Source organism: Otolemur garnettii, unplaced genomic scaffold (assembly GCF_000181295.1).
Source record: "Otolemur garnettii isolate 467f Iridium unplaced genomic scaffold, OtoGar3 scaffold00002, whole genome shotgun sequence".
In the NCBI taxonomy this organism is placed as follows: Eukaryota; Metazoa; Chordata; class Mammalia; order Primates; family Galagidae; genus Otolemur; species Otolemur garnettii.
Window position 1 is genome coordinate 44,431,122 of NW_003852397.1, and position 10,103 is coordinate 44,441,224.

At 43.3% G+C, this 10,103-nt stretch overlaps 1 pseudogene; it reads right to left on the reverse strand.

Moving 5' to 3' along the window:
* Positions 1–319: 319 nt before the first annotated feature.
* On the reverse strand, positions 320–549 carry LOC100946344 (annotated as a pseudogene).
* Between the last annotated feature and the right edge of the window lie 9,554 nt (positions 550–10,103).

The window sequence follows — 10,103 nt, forward strand, 5'->3', positions numbered from 1 at the left end:
TATACATATACCACAGCTTATTAATCCATTCCTGGGTTGGTGGGCATTTAGGCTGTTTCCACATTTTGCCAATTGTAAATTGAGCTGCAATGTAAAAGACTTTATAACAAGGGTGGACTGATTTTAAGATTTTCAAGTCAGATCAACTGTACATTACATAGAATTGTCTGCATGAAGCCCCAAAGGTAATAGCATAAAAATGAGTGTTTCTGTAGCCCTCTTATTTTTACTGATCAACAGTTTGTGTGAAAAGCAGCTGAAGGTTTGTTACCTAAGGTCTGAGACAGTAGAAGAGTCAAAGGTGTCAAGAATTCACCTGTCAGCAACTTCCTGCCTGAACATCTTCCAATTCTGGAGGAAGTGCTTGTTCTCCCAGTGCTGCCTGAAGGTCTTAGGATCTGGCATTTGTATCTTACGGACAGTGCAGGGATACAGTACTAAGGCAGCTTTGGCAGCAGCCTGTTGGTCATATCCTTGTTTCTTCTTTTGTCCAGCTTGCTTTTTGGCCTTTTTCTGCTGAGACTGAATCTTCTGCTATCCATGAGCCATATATGGGCCGGGACAGTCTTGCATTGGAGAGACAGAGACAGCACAGCTCAAGAGGGCCAGGGTGCTCGCTTGTGGGAGAGGAAAGGGAAGTGGGCCCAGCACCACTTCAGCCTCCTTTACCCGCCAAGGAGGGACAAGAGGAGAGACCGGAACACTGACTCAGCCTAGCGCCCGCCTGAGGGTAAGAATATTTGAATATGGATAGACCTAGGTTTTTGCTTCAGCTCTCTTTTTTTTTTTTATGACAGAGCCTCAAGCTGTCCCCCTGGGTAGAGTGCTGTGGCATTACAGCTCACAGCAACCTCCAACTCCTGGGCTCAAGCGAGTCTTCTGCCTCCGCCTCCCAAGTAGCTGGGACCACAGGCGCCCGCCACAACGCCCGGCTATTTTTTGGTTGCATCCGTCATTGTTGTTTGGCGGGTCTGGGCTGGGGATTCGAACCCGCCACCTTAGGTGTACGTGGCTGGCGCCTTAGCCGGTTGAGCTATAGGCGCTGAGCCTTTGCTTCAGCTCTTATCACTTACTAGGTAAGTGTAAGCATACAGTGGAAGGTATGGGTAGGTTAATGTCTCCGTTTTCTTATCAGTAAAATGGAAATCTCAATTTTTACCACAAAATATATTGTAAGGCTTGAATGAGTTAGGTTTGTAAAACCTAAGGAGCAGACAATAGTAGTGGTTTCTTCTTTCTATATTTGTCAAAAACTAAAATGAGTGTCAGCACAATAAAATGGATATTATTTGTTGTTGTTCCTCTCCCACTAGGTAGCAGCTATGTCCTCTGGCATGCAAGGCCACTGATGCCATGTTCATTTCCAAGGGTGGGCCGTGTGTGCTCCAATCTCACACCCCTTGCCATAGAGATTGGTTTGAGACAGAGGTTTGTGTTCATGCCAGTCAACACCTTGCATTTCCCTGCTGCAGGAAATGATTCAGGAACGGGCAGGTGTCACATTACGGACAACACATGAGAAGATAATTTTCTGGGTGCTTTTGGGAAACAAAGTTCCATGCCCCTGTGGAATAGGTCCCAGAAGCCAGATGCTTCTCTCTCCCTGACTATGGAAGGCAGGAGGCATAAAGGATTTGCAGCCATCTTCCTTTCCACCCTCTGAAGGATTGCTGAAAATCCCTGACAGGAGGTAGATTAATAAGAGAAAAAGCATCCAAATTTATTTGATTATAATTTTATGTGACATGGGAGCCTTCAGAACGAAGTCCCAAAGATACAGGGGAAATTGTCCGTTTTTATGCTTTGGGTCAACAGAGTATTGACAGCTGGGTAGCATAGGACTAGACAAAATGGATATGATTTAATGCCAATAAACTGACTGGGAAAACCCAGAAAGACCTGTCTGTCAAGATTCTTTTCGTCCTCCGTGAGCATGTATTCTTTTCTCCTGGATATGGGACAGGACTCTTTCTGGAATGGGGGAGTCCAATAAGCCACAATCAAATAAGGTAGGTCAGATATTTTCCTTGCGGTCAGTTTTCTATATAGAAAGGTGGGAGGGAGGGTTTAAGAGTAATAATTTTAGATTTTATGACTGGCTTTATGGAAAAGAGGTTCTGGTTTCTATGACTGCCTCAGGGGAGAATGAAGGGCTGAAGACAGAGGGTAGGAGGCAGTCAGGGAGCTGCTTATGAGGCCTTCATTTTGAGGTGCTGTTCTTTGAGTTCCTATGCAACCATAAAACGGAACTGACAATAAGGGGCTTAATGCTGCTGCTAAGTGAGAGGTAAAGCAGCCCTGAAACCTGAACCACCCCTGGACTCTTGGCTTTAGAGAGTCTTGATATCATCTGCAATGTTTAAGGCACTTTGTTCTCAAATATAATAACATGTGATCGAATGTAGGAACCAATATGGAGACCAGGGTTATGTTTTGTTGATAGGGATGGTCTTGGACCAACCTATAAATCCAGTTAAGTTTGCTTCTAGCATCCCATGCCCGCTGCCAGCTCTCTATTGAAACCCCTTGTTTTTCCCCTTAATCACTTCTCCATTTCTGCTCTCATCTTCTAAATTTGTTTATCCCTCTTTTCACTCTTATTTAAAAGAAAGTATAAAGTATGCCTTCTCAATTGAGGAAAAAAGGGGATCCTGATTCACACTAAAGTATTGGTGACCAAAGTATTTGTCAGGTAATGGAGCAAGACGCACAGTTCGATAATCCTAACAATAGTAGGATATCTGATATGGTCTACAGCAAATGGATCGACCGTGATGTTCTGGAAGCCTCTCACAACAAATTATGACAGTGGCCACCATGTTAATGTGTTTACCACTCTACCTCCTTTAGTTTTTCTTTTTGGCCTTCTCTGGGGCGGTTTCTGGAAAAAGGTCATAGCATCTCCATCCTATTAAAATCATGAAGACTATAAATAACAAAGGAAGTGAGCAACTGGAAGGCATCCCATCATTAAATATTCAGGAGCCAGAGGATAGCTGATCCTGCGGTATCACAAAGTCTCTGCCCTTCAGAAGTCTGCAAGATCAGAGCCTGGTGGGATGAGAGAAACATAGCAATGAGGAACTCTTCACTCCTGACCTGCCTCTCCTGGAAGGCCTGGAAACATTAGATTGAAATGGGCTGAGAATTTTAACTTGATCTTCTAAAATGTTCTTGATTGTCACATTCTTACCTCCACTGGACCATCCCCCATCTTCCTTCTCTCTTTGCTTAGAGATTCTAATTCCTTTGTCAACCATAGTTAAATTTTTACTCTTTGGGGATGGATTCCTACTTCAGAAAAATGTACAAAATTTGATGCATAATTTAAATTCCTGAAGCCTACCTACCCTCAAAGGTAGTGTGAACCCTCCAGTGAAGACCTTATTATATCTTGAGGAATTTAGGAATCTATTTCTCTAGACTAGGCCTTCTGTTTTGACCACATTGTCTCAAGTCAACCTACACCCATTTAGGGTTTAGGTTCCAAATTGTACCAAGCAAACCCTTGAGGGCTTTTTTTTTTTCAGCTATGTGCCCAAAAGACCTCAGATTTCAGCATGTCTTCATGGGCATCTTATATATGACTGTCATAGAAAAGAAATCCTTTTTGCTGTGCTGTGTGCTTCATGTAGGCCATGGGAGTAAGATCTCGTCTTTAAACCTGTATTGTCAGGCAACTTTCTTGGTCAGGAAACCTGTTTCACAGTCTGCTGAAATTGCTCTTGCTACACTGTAAGGCTGATTTTCATTTCGACTGTCCTCCTCAAACCTGTATAATTCCACAGTGTGAGCCAGTAGGGACTGTGGTTTATCACAGCCTCGCAGTGAAAACAGCAGAAGGAGCTTCAGGGTGCTGCAGCATCTGGTTGATAATGGAAAATCCAGATCTGCACCAACGGAGGTTATATTTGGAGGAAATGCCATCACATGAGCAAAGTTCCTGCTCTAAGGAGAGAATGTACAGATGTTCCCATACTGGAGAAGCCATGGGTCTTCCAAAAGGAGAGCAGCACTTTTTATTTCCCATCCTTCACTATCTTAAGGCCATGGGAAAGCTCAGGCAGTGTTAGGATTTTGACTCATAAGGAAATGAGACTTCATAGGAAACAGCTCTATCTCTAATTCAAAATTGCAGTACGTTTCATTTCTCTACACATTTGCAACCAGGGGGTGAGGGAACAGTGTTCATTTCATTCTTATTAGTAAAGACCTTTATCTGTAGAGGAGGGGAACATGGCTTCATGTCATTGCAATCTTACTATGATTTCAACAGATCATTTCACACCTACTAAACATTTCTTATATATAACCCATGTTTCAGGAAAATTAGCATTTCTTTTCCCCTGTGTTCCTTCCTTCTTTCTTTTCTTCCTTCTGACCTTCCTTTTTTCCTGCCTTCCTGTCTCCTTGCATCCTCAGCTGAGAATCATTAGGTAACACAGCACGTTCCAGGAAGTTTGCACCAAGATTGAATTCAATCACACCACTAGTTGTTGGCTTCCTCCTCTGTACAGAGGCAGGTCTTGTACACACCAAAGTATGAACTGAATAGATATTTGCCCTGATGAAACTTGGTGTTTAAGAAGGACGAAAACAAGCGGACAAATCACAAATTGTGTGGTGTAAAGGAGAACAGTAAAAATGTGATCATAATGGTTTGGGAATTTGAAGAGAGGAGACCTTCATGCGAGGCATTGGGCATTGAAGTATGGGGCGGGGGAGCTTTAGGCCAACAGGGTGTATAGCTGAGTTGGATTCCAGAGTTCTGGATGGACCCACTAGGTCCCCTTTGAATAGTCATTGAGTTGGATTGTTTATGGGTTGTGGCAAGTATTGGCCACTAGGTTAATTTCCTCATATTCTACAAGGAAGAAATGATGTAACTTTTGAGTGAAGGTTTTATGGGAAACCCAGAAATTCTTCACACCCTTAGCAACTGTGCTTGGGTTCTTGGCCATACAGGCATTTGCATGGCCTATTTTTGTAAAGTCCAGCCCTAGAAACCCGATAGGAAATGACGGTATAAAAAGATAACTCATCACGGTGGTCAGATGGGTCAAATTGTTTGCTATACTTGGCCTGAACTTTGAAAAAACTACAAGAACAGGCTGTGGGACTGTGGGCATAGATATTTTGATCAGACTTATTAGAACTTCTTTGACTGCAATGATCATACTTTTAAAAATGAAAGTCTCATCACTAGATCTGAGAAAAGCTGGATTCTTTTTCCATTACCACTTCTCTCTGACCTGTCAAAATGAGTCACTCTAAATTCCTCTTACTTCATTTTCCCCATATTTTCTGCACCATGAGGTTTAAACCAACTTTCTAAAGGGAAGTGCTAAAAACATGCGCACATCGCTTCCTTTCTACCCACTTTCACTGTCTTCTCCTCACGTCTGGTATTGGTAAGAAAGCTGGGCTCAAGCTACATATAAGAGACCATGCGAATAGCCCAGGTTGAAAAATGCAGTCATTAGGCTTGGTGCCTGTAGTTCAGTGAGTAGGTCACCGGCCACATACACTGAGGATGGTGGGTTCGAGCCTGGCCAGGGCCTGCTAAACAACAATGACAACGGCTAATAAAAAATAGCTGGGCGTTGTGGCAGGCACCTATAGTCCCAGCTACTTGGGAGGCTAAGGCAAGGGAATTGCTTAAGAGTTTGAGGTTGCTGTGAGCTATGACACCACAGCACTCTACCGACAGTAACATAGTGAGACTCTGTCTCAAAAAAAAAAAAAAAAAAGAAAGAAAGAAAGAAAAGAAAAGGAAAAGAAAAATGCAGTCACAGGACAAAAGTTAAGAACTTGAAACCGAGTGAACATCTGGGAGACAAGGGTACATGGGAGGTTGCCAGAAAGATTCGAAATTACAAGGAACCAAAATTGATCAATCTTAGAAATACCCGCAAAACAGAAACCCAGAAGGGAAATGTCAGAGAGGAGAAGGGGAATGCGAGCCCAGAGGCACATCATTAGATGTCCCTTCCTCAGTACCGTCCTCTCTGACCAGAGGTTCTCAGCCAAGGGTAATTTTACTTTCCAGAGGACATTTGTCAATGTCTGGAGATATTTTTGGTTATCGCAACATGTTGGGGGTTGAGGGGTGCTGCTGCTGATATCCAGTGAGTAGAGCCAAGAAATGCTGCCAAACATCCTCCAACTCTCAGGGCAGACAATGGAGAATCGTGTAGCCTAAGACGTCCGTGATGCCAAGATTGAGAAACGCTGCTCCAAAGAGCTCACACTTACCAACATCACTGCTTTATCGTACTCATTGCTATTTTTCTGATTATAAAAAGTAATTATTAACAAGTGAAAAGTTAATCTGAAACATTTATCAATATATTAAATCATGCTTTTTTAATCTGAAACATTTTATCAGTATATTAAATAATGTTTTTTTACCATCCCATTGATGATGCCATGGAAGTTCATAGTCTATTTTCCCCAGGGCCAAAAGTTGTGAAATCAAATGTCAAATTAACCTCAACGGCAGCCTAAGGCTGATGCATGTTATGCAACCACTTGGGAGAGAATTATGAAGTCCGTACCTTTTCTCTCTCTAATTGTTTCAACAGCAGGAAATACTTTGACATCATTTTAACAGAGAAAAATAACTGTAGTCAAAGTCTTTCCAGAAAAGGGTAATTTAACATGTTGAAGGGAGAGTAACAGTTTTTGAAATGTTGAGATAAAATGCAATCTGTTTCAAATGAAAAGCTGAGGTCTTAGAAGCCTGCACCTGGAGCTAAGCCCAGCACCCACTGAAGAGTCATGAATGGCACCATAATCAGCATGAAGATCCGGAGAGGCATTCAGGGAAAATTGCAGGAATTAGGAACCGCTAGGGATGAAAAGCACCCTGATTACATTATGGGTTTGGAGGCCAGAGAAGAGTCAGCATGACAAAGGACCTCCTACATGAAGGAACAACTTGGTTCATTTAGTGTGTTTCCAGATGTCTGTAACACAGACCAACATGTAGGCATTAGGTCTGAAAAGAGAATCTGGTGTGGTTAGGATAGCTGCCTGGTACTGCACCAAGTTGAAGGACACAAAGTTGAGGGCTGGGCTGCCTAGGTTGAGTCTTTATTTTATATTTACTATAAGGTAACCAGATTTTAACATTGGTAAAGTGGGACACCATTGCTTGATGGGGGAGGGGGGGTCCTTAATTAAAAATATGGTCTATATGGAGCAACAAAAATTTTCATAGAACACAAAAATAGTATTGTCATATATATTTTTTAATTTCAACATAAGTACAATTTACAAGTATAATACATTTAAAATTTATGTATGGTATTATTTTATTCTTTGGCATATTTCTTGTCGAATTCTAACAACTGATCAACAATGCGAACTTTGATAAGCAGTTCTTGATAATCAGTTCTCAACAATTATTTGTTATTAAAGTTTAACATTATAAAATTAACAAAAATAATATAAAACTCATATTCTGGCGAAATAGCCACATGGCCCAGCCGAAAACCGCATATTCCCTCCCCATTCTCCTGCCGTTCCCTAGCTTGTCATGCATTCTTTCCAAAAATTGGGACTTATTTAAAATACTGCAGGACGTGGGACAAATAGTTAAAAATTGGGACTGTCCCACCAAAAGCAGGACGTCTGGTCACCTTAATTTACCAGCTGTGTGACTGGAGTAAATTACTTCTGTGCCTCATCTGTCAGATGAATTTTGTTGTTGTTCTTGTCCTGAGGCTCTGTTAGTCTTCCGGCCAGGTATCTCAACAGCCTTAGGCATTTTCTCCATATCCCTTTTTTAGTTTCTCTGTATGTTTGCTTCTACTACCCCATCGTTCCTCAAGGTCAGAGAGCTGGAAGGGCCAGGGGTTCTGCCTGACCTCAGGCTTTAGCCAAGGACTGCCAGGGACCTGGATACGGAAACTCAGCAAGCAAGCTCAGAGGTGTAACTTAATTCTAGTGCTCCTCTGGGAGACGAGGCTGAAGCCACCCTCTGCGGGATTTTGCCTGAATTGGTGCCTCTTTTACTTTTTGCTTCTCTTGCTCCTTTACAGGTTTTCCCAGGAGCTCTGCCTTAAAATAGATCACTTCCTCTTGAATCTTTTCTCAGGGCACTTACATAAGGTAACATACATGAAGTACTTAGCACAATGCCCGGAATACAATGAGAGTTTAATAAATGTTAACAGCTAATCTGCTTATTATTACTAAATGCTTATGTTGCGCCAAGTACTGTGTCACACTCATTTTATCACTTAATCTTATCCAAATCTACCTTTCTTTCAGGAGGGAAGGAAAAGCCAGAGAAATAAGCCGAGCCTGAGTGGCAGGAGACAGTCAAGGGCCAATCCCAGAGTCAGAATTCTATATCTAAAAAAGTGGCACAGAGCAGATGACCAAGGGAGGGAGAAGTGGCAAGTTTCAAATAACGGTGGGATTCACAGCCCACACCGGAAGTGGGGGAGGATACGGGTGAATCAGTAAGTGGGCTGGTAAATGCTGACCACAACCTGTCCAGTGGAGGCTACTTTCCCTTTAGCCAGAGGAGGAAAGGAAGTCCCAGGAGGAAAACTTGCTTGAGGAGGGTAAGGGTTCTAACTTCCAAGGCCACAGTCTTCTGCCCCATAGCCCCTTCCTGGCTGTGGGCTCTTTGCTTCCTCTGAGCATGTTATAGGTAAAGATAAAACTAATGTCCCTGAATGGACGTGAAAGGCACATAGAAAACAAGCCAAAGTGGAGAAAACGTCCTCAGAAGCAGGGAGCCGTCCATCTCTGTCTCCCAGGTCCGCTCCGACACCACTCTCCACGATGACAGTGGCAATTATTTGGGGCCTGACCCTGTTTCTCACCCTTTCCTGCTTCCAAGTCACGTTTTCACAAGTGGTGACTCTATGAAATGCTTCTTTGAAACCACCCATAGCACTTAATGTTGGACCTTCTGTTAATAAATACATGATGAGACCCAATAATATTTCACTAACGTATTTTACGTTATAGGGGTTCATCTTATGAAAACACAACAGAAAAAAAAAAAGCCAGTCTGAGTTGTCAGTGTCTAATTAGAACAGGCTAAAGCAAACGCACACTCGACCGCCCAGAAGCCCTGTTCTCCTTTCTTCAACTCCTGTCTGTGTGCCACAGTATTCCAAACAGGATGTTTCTTATTCTTCTCTCATCAGAATATTGGCATAGCTGGGGGCCCAAGACAACAAAAGTAGCATGCATCTCCCCTTCTCCCTGCCCTCCCTCCCTACCAGCCCATGCAGGCATGTGGAAACCGTTTCTACCTGTGGCGAAATAAGTGCAAATGTTATGCATTAGAAAAAGCATGGAGTTGGCAGGCAGCGTTCTCTAGGCTTTATGCTGCTTCTGACCAGCTGCGTGATCCTGAGCAGGTCACTGGTGTCTCCAGAACTCATCTATGAAATGAAGGCATTGGACTAGGTCTTCGCTATCCAATAGATAGCACTAACAACACTTACATTTAAATGAATTCAATTTTTTAAAATTAAAATTCAGTTTCTCAGTTACAGTAGCCACATTTGAAGGGCTCATTAGCTGCCTACCCCTAGTGGCCACCACACCAGACAGTGCAGATATAGAACATTCTCATCGGCTCGGCGCCTATAGCTCACCCGGCTAAGGCGCCAGCCACGTACACCTAAGGTGGCAGGTTCGAATCCCCAGCCCGGACCCGCCAAACAACAATGACGGCTGCAACCAAAAAATAGCCGGGCGTTGTGGCGGGCGCCTGTGGTCCCAGCTACTTGGGAGGCGGAGGCAGGAGACTCGCTTGAGCCCAGGAGTTGGAGGTTGCTGTGAGCTGTAATGCCATGGCACTCTACCCAGGGGGACAGCTTGAGGCTCTGTCTCAAAAAAAAAAAAAAAAAAAAAAAGAACATTCTCATCATTGCAGACAGGTATTGGATGGCATCGGATTAATGAACTCACAGACAGGCCCTCTCTAGCTTTAAGACTCAAAACTTCTACACCTCATTGAGTAAACGGGCTCATCACACACTAAAAAGATGAGTAGAGACCCCAGATGGAGGGTGTTGTGGAGTGACACCTGCAGTCACTCCTGGCTGGGCCTGGCATTGGTCTGTGGCAGG